The sequence below is a fragment of the Thunnus maccoyii genome, chromosome 8 (genome assembly GCF_910596095.1).
Source record: "Thunnus maccoyii chromosome 8, fThuMac1.1, whole genome shotgun sequence".
Taxonomy (NCBI): Eukaryota; Metazoa; Chordata; class Actinopteri; order Scombriformes; family Scombridae; genus Thunnus; species Thunnus maccoyii.
The window spans coordinates 1,497,392-1,508,326 of NC_056540.1; the positions used below are offsets into that span (position 1 = coordinate 1,497,392).

The 10,935-nt window shown below is 40.3% G+C and overlaps 1 long non-coding RNA gene across 3 annotated transcripts; it reads right to left on the reverse strand.

Moving 5' to 3' along the window:
• Positions 1–5,785: 5,785 nt before the first annotated feature.
• LOC121902584 lies at positions 5,786–9,786 on the reverse strand. 3 transcript variants are annotated; one of them, XR_006097589.1, is made up of 4 exons: positions 8,951–9,786; positions 8,595–8,693; positions 7,232–7,952; positions 5,786–6,027 (listed from the first exon to the last, which is right to left on the reverse strand). It is a non-coding gene; the product is annotated as an uncharacterized LOC121902584 (long non-coding RNA). The 3 variants fall into 3 exon arrangements; XR_006097588.1 differs by having other exon boundaries at positions 7,232–7,812; positions 7,898–7,952; positions 8,595–9,786; XR_006097587.1 differs by having other exon boundaries at positions 8,595–9,786.
• Positions 9,787–10,935: the final 1,149 nt, after the last annotated feature.

Consider the following 10,935-nt stretch of genomic DNA (forward strand, 5'->3'; position numbering starts at 1 on the left):
AAATGAAAAGGTCATTAACAGATAAATGATGACTCAAATGTTAAAAAAAATGATAATATTAATCACTCATAAATAATTATTTAAAAACAAGCTTACAAATATGCTTTTTATTGACCTTTTTAATAGATAGCACTCTCCGCCACCTTCATCAAAACACCAAATGCTGAAATATCTGTCAGAGACACTTGTGTCGAAGAACTGCCTGATCATAACAAATGGTTTTAAACTTACTGTTGGTTGAAAAGGCTCTGCTCCATGATAAATCACTCAAGGAATCCAAGGAGCAACTAAGATTCTGCTGGGAGAACTAATTCCCCCCACATACATCAACATTACATCTTAGATAAATTAAAAATCCAAAGCCCAGCACATAAGGAGGAGGTTAGGGTGGTGGAGGAAGCAACAAATGGAAGATATCATCAGAGTAATAGTGAAAATGTTATGACTGTCAGTCTTGTATGTATATAACAGGATGCTACTAGTCAGCTAGTAGCCAAGCAGTCAATGAATCAGCCAGTGATGGTGAAGCAGCAAAGAGGCAGCTCATGCCAATCAGCTAATGCAAGGATACTTGAGAACCCTGAATTAAAGCTACTCCATGCTCTATATCTTTTGGAAGAGTTGTGTGTCCCTCCACAGACTTCCACACACTTTGGACATCTATGCAAAGTAGCACCAAAGCTGTTCTGGAGGCTCATGCTGGAACCAGACATTACTAACATACTTTATGTTGGGCTTCATTTCATTTGTCATCCATCTGTATGGTTCAACAAGTCTCCAAAACTAAACAACAAAGTGCATTGTTTGCCATTGTCTTCCAGGAGGACCCAGCCTTTTCTAGCAAGAGGTCTTTTGTGGTTGTAAAACTTTGCCTCAAATCATTTATTGTATGTTCTGTTATTATAAAACATTTTAGGGGTGATTGTAGTTCTCATACTCTACCAGTACATGTAATTGATCATGTTTTTTCTCCCACACTCCCCCAAACACTGTCTACTGAATCCTCTGGACCAATATCTGCACTTTTGTGAAGCTAAAAACAACCAATGTCACTCTCTTGCCCCTTTCTCCACTGAACAGACTTATTCCTAATATCCTGCATGACAGCAAACTTTATCTTTTGGCAGAACCCAACCTGAAGCCTGAAGCCAGTGTTTCAACATCAGAATTGTCTCTAGTACACAGAGAGATGCAAATGCTAAGGGGCAGCCCAGTCGTTCAGTGCAACAGTACAATGAAGTCATGGTCTATGCTGCTGCTATATCAGCCTATCCATCATCATTAAGTAACTGTGAACATTAAGACCTAAATATAGGTAATGGAGCTTTCACAAGGCATTAGTCAACCACCACCCTCCCATACACTTTAAACCTCTCTTGTTTGATGTAACACACCTGTTTATAATGTTGCATTATAGTTCTATCAATAAAATGTGACCAGCAGTAATGCAAATATTAGCCTTTATACCGCATCCAGACTCTATGAATAGGTTTGTAACTGAGAGCTCCTTTCAGTTTCTTGGGAAAGTGACATTAAACAGCATGGAAGCTCAGTGTGTGGAGACTCTTGATCACCATTCTGCTGCATTACTTTATATTTCCATCAGAATGCAAATCTGGTTTGAAAGATGTGCTTAGCAGCAACTGTAAAGATGCTGTAATGTCTGAACTGATCAAATTATTTGTTCATTGGTTTGGCTGGAGTTCTCATTGGCAGTGACTGTCAAACTCTGGGTTGTGACCCCTGTGTATGTTATTTATAACATTTATATTCCTTGAGAACAAAAACAACAAAAAAAAGATGTTAACCGACCATTGTCGATGCAAAACTTTTCTCTCAATGCAACAGCTTCCCTTTTATACCTCCTGCTGAGTGTTACTTTTAAAGAAGAGTTTTTATTTATTCCTCAAGCTCTAGTCTCACGACATCTGTAAAAGCTGTTTCACTGCCGCACTGCTACTTCAGTCAAACAATCAAAACATTTCCTGTTAAGACAATGCTAAACTTGCATTAACATATTTCTTTTGGCCAGCAGAACAAGCTGTAAACACAACATTGACACATTACCACCATATAAAGGTAATGGCTATAGGTAACATGTTTGCAAACAATTGCATATTTGCACATCTAGTAGACACAGAAAAACATCAGCATTCATTTGGGGTCATGTTTCAGAGACCTGATGAATGTAAGCCCAATATTCACTCCTTTTAGCTCGGTTTTGGTCTCCACCAACCCCTGAAACAATATCTGTCTCTTTAGCTGCTGAATGCTTGTTTATGTTCACCAGCTAGTCTTTAACTTTGTCTGTCAGCTGTTTGGTGCTGGGCAGGTAGTGTACAGTGAGTTTATCAGAGCTTTTTCACTGAAAACAGCTGCCTGTGCCTGCAGGGAAGAAGGTTGATGAGCACACCGACACATTACCAAAACAGTAAAGTCACCATCCCTAAAACCAAAGCAATGAGCTCAAAGATGCTAAAACACTGTAAAGCTGAGGGGAACTGCAGAGTTTTTGATAATTATCTGTGATTTTTGTCACTGCAAACAACACTTTTCACAGTCATTTTAACATGGATTTGAATATTTGAATATTGACCCTCGGAAGAGTAGTTGGTGCCAAGTCACAACTAATGGGGATATAAATAAGCAACAAACAATCCATTGTTATCATAAAAAAAACATTTGCTCTTTCATTTTTTTGTGTTCCCCCTGTTTTTCCCCCAGCTGCCTCAGTGAGAATTGAGCTGTGTATGCTGAGATCTCTCTGTGGCAGCACTCAGTGCCTGGTTAGGCAAATGAGTAATGAATAAAATAGACTAATTCATCAAATCAGCTTCAACTTATTGAGTTCCTGCTTCACAGCTTTGAGACAGGAATGAGCTAGTGCACAGCTTTTCCACCCATTTAATATCTAAGGAACACTGGGGAGACAAACAACCTGCTGTAGTTTGTGGTTGTCTATATATCAGAAATGGTCATGTTTGTCCCATACTTTATTTTTGTTTTGTTGGCAATATCAGCAGCTCTACAGTTAATGCAGGTGAAGCTTGTGCTTTTAAAATGTCAACTGTTAAGTTTTTGGATACATCCACTGGCTTTTTCACAAGCACAATATGTCATGCACCTTTCCTTCTAAGTGTAAGAACTTTCTGTCCTAAATTCTGTCTTTAATTGTGGTTAGGATGTGGATCATCACTGGAGTTGTGGTATAAATGTAAACTCCCATGTTGAATAAGTGTTATTCTCCTTCCATATAAATGAAACTCAAATGGTACTTTGTCACTCGCTGATATTACATCTGTAGCCTTTCCTGTCACTTAGCATTTTTTCTCTCACACATGCCAGAGTTTGATGTTAAACAAGAGCTTCTGAGTAATGAACAACTCTGAGAAAAGTTGTATGTTTCAAGCTTTCACTCCCATTGTGAGTTGTGTTGTTGCAAACATTTCTGTGACAAATAAAATAAAAATGCAGAAAACCCCCAAAAAACAATGTTCTTACTTGTTCTACCATAAGCCTCCAGAACAGCTTCCATGCTCTTTGTCATAGATTTCGCATGTGTGTGGAACTTACTGGAGGGAAAACAGCAATCTTCCAAATGATATTTTCAGATTTGGTGTTTTGATGATGGTGGTGGAGAGCGCTGTCTAACGTGTCACTCCAAAATCTCTCATACTTCTTCAGTTGGGTTGAGATCTGGTGACTGTGAAGACCAAAGCATATGATTCAAACCATGTGGCTGCTTTATTTTATTAACTCTCTGTATTGATAATTTTGATGCACCAAGCAGCAATATCAATGAACAACTGACTCAATGTTTTTTAAAAAATCTTTGGCTTTTCCAATAACCTCAGTATATTCAGATAACACACAAAGAGCATTACTGTAGATTGATTTAGACTTCAAATAGAGACAGAGCCCGTTCAGGTTCAATCTTCAAACTATATGAAACAGGAAAGAGTAAAGACAGATAACCATTCAGCTTTTTCTTAATTCAATTTTTATTTATTTAATTTTATCTTATTTTTCCATCCACTTCTTTTTTTCCCCTTTGCGCAGCCCTGCACAGCCACTACCGCCTTCCAACTCTCAACAGTCGCACTGAAACGGCGGCATCATTTCAATGCTGAGCACAGTAGATGACTCATGCCTTATTTAACAAGGCGGCCTCTCTGAACGAGCTCGGCTGGCAAAATAGATGAGGAGCTCTTGAGAAAATGAGCACAGAGGAAATGTAAAATGGAGGAGAGTCAGCGGGTTGTTATTTTTTTTTTTCCCCCCCTTTCCTGGCTTTTGGCAGAAGGAGACGCTGGCGCTGGCACTCGCACCTCGCAGGGCGCTCTCTCTCCGAGGAGACTTCATTTTGTCCCCGCTGGATACGAAGCTCCGGCCAAAATGACACGGAGGGAAATGCAATGTGACAGTAGCAGCCATACGGGGAGGAGGGGGGAGGGGAGGGGAGGGAGGGAAGCTGATGTGTATGGGGGGGTAGTGGTGTATGCATCACAGAGATTTGAGGATTGTGTGTGTGTGTGTGTGTGCGTGTGTGTAGGTGGGTAGAAAGTGTCGTGTTTGTGTGCTGGATGAGTGTAAATTTCGAGTTAGTTTTGTATTTGCATGTGTGTGCATGTTTGCGGATGTTTGAACCTTGAATGAGCAGCACACACACGAGTCTGTTTAAATTCATGTTAGTGTAGCTTTGACCTGTTTGTATTGTCACACACTTGTTTGATTAAGGTTACGGGGTTGCTCTGGTTAGGTGTAGAGGTTCTCAATGACGTTCCCCCACCAAGCCCTTGGGTTGAAAGTTTAAATTAAATCAAATCAAGACCCCTCTCTCCACTGGACAAAAAGAAAAAAAAAAGAGGAAGAGAAGGGAGATGAAAGAAAGGAGAGAAGGAGAAGACAATAAGAAAGGGGAGAGGGAAGGATGGAGGAGATGAGATGAGACAATGAGGAAGAGGACTGTTTATAAATAAGAAGAGGCTCAATAGAGGGTCTGAATGCATGCCGTGATTGGATGAATGGGATGAAGTGGGAGGTAGGAGGAGAGAGGAGAGGCTGGACCGGAGAGAAAGGAGCAAATTATCCTGATTCAGTCAAATTGTTGAACTACAGTAAACTTGTAAAATTGTTAGTTGCTGTTAGAGTTAGACAATGGGTTAGGCATTGAATGGCTAGGGAAAGGGTAACCCGCTGGTTGAGAGATTAGGCTCCAGAGGTGGTCCAGCAGTGAAACAGTTCAAGAGGAGAAATATCCCCACTTCCACTCAGCAATGCAGAAGAGAAGATCCAGAGAAGATAAGAGGGTGAAATATAAATTCAGCGATGAACTTTGTCAAAATGAATGAGATGACTAGTGAACAAGTTAGCTATCCATTGAGGTGAGGGCTGCTGAATAACATAAGGGCATGACGAAATTTGAATTAGACTAAGGTGCTACACTTCCTGCCCTCAAATGTGTAAAGGCAACAGTTTATGGCCACTAACATGTAGCAAGCCAAATTATTGTGGATATCATACACAATCAGACATATCATACTGTTTAAATTTATGTTAGTGTAGCTTAGATTACTTTTATCTGCGTGTGGGTTCACACAGTGGTTTGATAGGTTAGGATTGGGTTAGGGTCAGATTTAGGGTTGACAATTGTGTGTATCAAGGAAGCTCAAATATGTATATTAAAGTGTACGTAATAGATTGATGGTGTGCAAAAATGTGGGTGGTGTAAAGTTCACATTTAATATTTAAATTACTTGTGCTGTGGTCATAGGAAAGTTTTTTTCTTATTTCTAGTGTAGATAGGAGTTGACATCTGAGACAGGAAGAGTTAAAACCCCCTTGCAACCCCAACTGACCTTTTCACAGTCAGCCGTCCATCTCTGCGCCGCTTAATCAGAGGAAAACATGACCCCAGCCACGACACTGCCATGTTGGATACCTTTAATCACCCGTCCACAGTCTAAATGTAATGCGCTGCTGAATCTGGCTTGTACGCAGACTGCAGTCATGGCCATTGCTGCTGACCTGTTCAAAGGGATGTTAGATGTTAGATAGAAGTCTGTGGTGCTCTCTGAGGGCAGAAAGAGACAGACAGTAGGAAGCAGGGTTGACTATTTATTTGATACTAATGGTTTTCATAATGGTGAAGAGAGTATTTTGGAGTGAACCCGAAGTTGTCCTTGGAAAAACCCTAGTCCATCTGACTGCACTCTTGATAATCTTTTTTTCCTCAGCTGCATCCTCCCTGTCCCTTCCCGTCACTTTCTGTCCTCTGTGTAGATGTCATTATGATTGTATTTTTGCAGGGTTACTGCTCGACTAGATAACATATCCTGTTACAGGGGGAAGCTCAGGGGAGTTGCTGGAAAGAATGCATGGGAAGGATTAAGAAAGCTTTCTATGGCTGACCATCTTTCCCTGGGCTTGATGTGGAGCTTACATGTGTCAAGCAGGAACTGGGATGATTTCTTAGCTTGCTCTATACTCCTCAGTCACGCATGCAGGTCATACCAAAGGAATGCTGTGATTGTACAGGTGGGGGTTTTAGTCATCTTCAAAGTGATAATACATTTTGTTTTTATTAATTTGGGCAACATCTTAATATATGGTATGTATGTGTTTATGTGGAATGTATGCAGTGCAATATGTGTATGCTTCATGGTGTGTGTGGTATGTGTAGTGTGTATGAGAGAGAAAAAAAAAAAACAGGGTAAATAAGAATGGAAATACAGAAATGAGCCAGGTTAAAGTCCATGTAAAGCAATAACAAATATGTGTTCTGAGTTTGTCACACCACAGAAAAATGTGTAATTAACCACTCAGCCAAATTTGAATGATTAAAAAAAAATCACCAAGTATATAAAGTTAAGTTTAAAAATCGTGGAAATATAAGCAGTATTCTCTGCTGTCCACTGAAGGCACTGAAAGCATGGCCAACTGAACAGCCTCTGAGTTAACAACTCTCATACCAATCACCTGTATAAAATGCACAATTTAAAATAGGCGTTGTTCGTAGGTGTACGGTTAACAACATGGGTGGTATTTTAAAAGTAAAGTTAACTAAACATTAGAAGGCACTGTTTAAGTTGGCATATATTTTGTAGGTAAATGTGGACTTCTTTCAGTAAAAATGCAACTTAAATGACTAGTTAAAAAGTGATCCATCACCAATCATTATGTTGCATTGTCAGGTATTTTAGTGGAGTTCGGTGCACTTAATGTTACTCACTTCTCTGCTGAAAAGCAGCTTCATTGTGGCCGTCACCCTTGGAGCAACTGCCTCTCACACTGTGATTTTTGGTGAAGTGCTGCCAGGCAAATGCTCTCCCTCTGACCGGGGTCCTCCCAGCCACACAGCTGGTGCTGAAGCCGGTAGGTGTATCATCCGAGTAAAATTTGTCAGTATCCATACTCGTGATGAAGGAAGCTGTGTCCACATTGTTCCGTGATGGCCACACACAGAGCTCCTCCCCTACACTGACCCTATACAAAGTTCACTGCTGCGCTATACAACACAATCTTGGCATTGTCACAGCCACTCTGTCCAAAGGGATTAACAGCTTGTGACTCTCAATGCTTTTACACCGGTTGGGTTTTCTTCCATTGGCTCACTCCTACCTCAGTTTGCAAAGTATCTAAAGTCAGCCAAGTCACTTGGAGAACTTGGCTCATAGTGGACGTGGTGCTTTTGACAAGAATACAGTTGCAACCTAGCGATCATTTCAAGGTTTATTCACAGGTGAACCACGGGTGAATTTCTGCAGTCAAGGGATGACAGAATCACTGACAGGAGTCTCCTTCAGCATCTGGCTGGATTAACTTTTGTATCATTTAATGATATATAAACATCCTTATTGAAAACTAAATCTACCAGCATTGTTATTCCAAACTGTACCTCAAGGCAATGTTGAACAGAGGCTCCTTGCCCTGCTTCTTCTGGCTTGAGAAATCTGGAAAAGACACATCAATAGTGCATTAGTATAAGAATTTATGATTCTGAAAAACAAAAGGGACATAATTTATCTCAGCATATAAATTGAGTTTTCAGATGCATGGTGTGGATATAGTCAAAATACTACTTTCAGTTGCCAGTTTATTAGGTAGACCTCACTAAACCTGATGCAGTCTGATACAGAAACATTACAATAAATCCTTCATTCATGAGGGTTGTAATGTTCAGTTTTTGCTGAAACAGTTTCATTCAACTTAATGTCAACAAAGAGGGACTGAGAAAAAGTTTCATCATTCAGAACATCAGGATGATGAACTCCGTCCCCGCTTTACACTACACATATTAAAAATACAAATATATGACAAGTCTTTCAATCTTGTCATTTTGGGGACTGTAGTCGGTGTTGCTGTTAAACTGCACTGCATTAACTAAGAGATGTTCCTTATATTTTTTCAACCTAATAGGGTGGACACACACACACACACACACACACACAATCACATAGAATTTGCAAACAAAGTGTAGCAGGGAAAATGACACCCATAACATCTGGATTTCAACACAGTTTTTAAGAGAAAGCCAATAACAGAGAGGAAGAAAGTGGGTAGGGATAGAGAGGAAGAGACATAATTAAACTTACCTTTAAACTGGGGGAGTCAAAACATGAAAGATTCATTCTGTTGGCTTCTCCTGGACAAAGTTATCCATGTACTTCACTGTGCATATACACTGTTCAGAGCTGGACAAACAAACAGACCTTTCAGTTTTAACTGGGCATCACAGACCCAAGAACAAAGTGCATTATTTTATGTTTTGGTTCATGTTTGTTTAATTAAGTGGGAGGAAAGTGTCTGAATTTAAAACAAAGTGTATGTGTGAATTAGCAGTACACCTTAAATCAATCTAACACACACATACACATCGCTAACTCGTACAATTAGGGAGACAGCTTTGTAACAAGTGCACCTCTTAAATTGCACACATTACTACACACACCTGCTATTATAGAGCCACACAGCCTGGCGGGGTGTAAAAATGACATGCGACTATAACATTATACTTGTGACTTACAGACAGAAGGACTGATTTTATATCAAGTGAAATGAATGAAACGAGATGCTGAAGCGATATTCTACTTTAGTTCAGTTATTTTACACAACTAAACACAGAGTGGTTGGGGTTAGTAAACATCACTGCCACTTTTCTCTTTCTGTGCCGAGTGAGAGTTGCAAGGACAGCAAACACTTTGTCATTTTCTGTCCCTAAAACTTCAAAGAAAAGCCTGGTGGGAGAAGACATGTTACTCACCCAAGTGTGTACAATGTAATGCTTCCCTACGTCTCTACCACGCTGGTTTGCCGTTAGCTTAGCCAAAGATAGTAAAGGTAAATCAAGATCACTCACTCTACTTTAATCGACCACCTAGGTTAAGTCTAAAATTAACATGGTAATTTAACATGGCCAATGTAGCCATTAACAGCCTGTTTTCCTTTCCTGTCTGAGACGCCTCAACAAACTGACTGAATCAGTCATTAAATAGCGTAGCAAACAATAACTTTGCTTATATTAGCCACATTAAATTCCTAACAACCCTATGGCAGTAAAATTTTGGCGAAATCTGTTCAACATTACAAAGGGATCCGTAGCGTTAAAGTCATATATGGTTAACTTAGTTGCCGTGAAATGTGGAGGTGTCTTGCTAACAAGTTAACATTAGCCATATGTTACTTAAAGGTTCTATATATAGGAATCAGAAATTCCTTCTCATTAATGACATATGTGGCTGTCAAATGAGCTGCATTCAATATCCTAGTGCTCTCACTCATGTGCTTGTGTGCTCACATGTGTGCTCGCAGCATGATTTTTCCTCGCTTACTCTTCTCATAATTACACAAAAGATCTTTAACATTGTATTTTGCTCTGTCTTTAGCAAAGTATCTCTCACTCCCAGTGAGAGCCAATCCGCACCATCCAATTCAGGCAAATATGCATTAATCAACCACCTGAACCTGACCCTACCCACAAACCACCAACTTTATTTTACCAACTGTGTTTACTAAGCACCGGTAGGCTCAGTAAGCTGTGGCTGGGGAGCAACTTGCTGAGGTCGGGCAGCAACAAGCTGTGGTCGTGGAGCAGCATGATGTGGTTGGGCAACAATGAGCTGTGGCCTGGGAGCAACACGCTGTGGCCTGGGAGCAACACGCTGTGGCCTGGGAGCAATGTGCTACCAACAAGAAAAACAAAAAGGGTAAGCTATGTTCTGCTATTACTCTGGAGCTTGTTTTCTGATCCTTTGTTGAGGAAATAATTTTTTAGCGGTGTGTGCTTGTGAGTGGGGAGACTTGTCATTGCAAGGATGTTTTGTTGTGAAATGTGTAGTGGTTGACGAAGGCAGCTAGCTGTTTCATTCGCTGGAGAGCTATTGTATGCAGGGTGTTTCTAGTCCGATAGCACAGTTCTTGTTATGTTGTTGTATCATTATGCTGGTCATTTGTTGACATTGGTGGGAGAGAGGCAAGGCATTCGAGAGTCACAAAAACATCACTTCCGTTGGATTTTCACAGAAAATCCAGCCTGGGTCCCTGACATAGAAATCAGTCCATAGGCTGTTACAGACAACTGAAAAAGTCAGGGAAGGTTCTCTCATTGACAGTAAAAAATGATTAATACATGTAAGTTGCTTCACAGTTCTACATATAGAACCTTAAATGTTAGCTAATGATAGCTTCTATGTTAACCCTTTGAAAACGCAGGCGACCCTAGACTGGCCGCAGGGAGTCGCTGTTTACATGGTCCAAGTCTAATAGATCTAAAATAAAAACCATAACAGCTAGAGCTTTCATTCTTTTTGCAGCTGAAAGCTAAGGCTCTCATCTTTCACGCAATCACATTGTACGCTTGTGTCGGAAGATGATGATGCCATTATGTCTTGTTACCTGTGGGTAATAAAACCGAGTAAAATGTAGTGACGACACGAA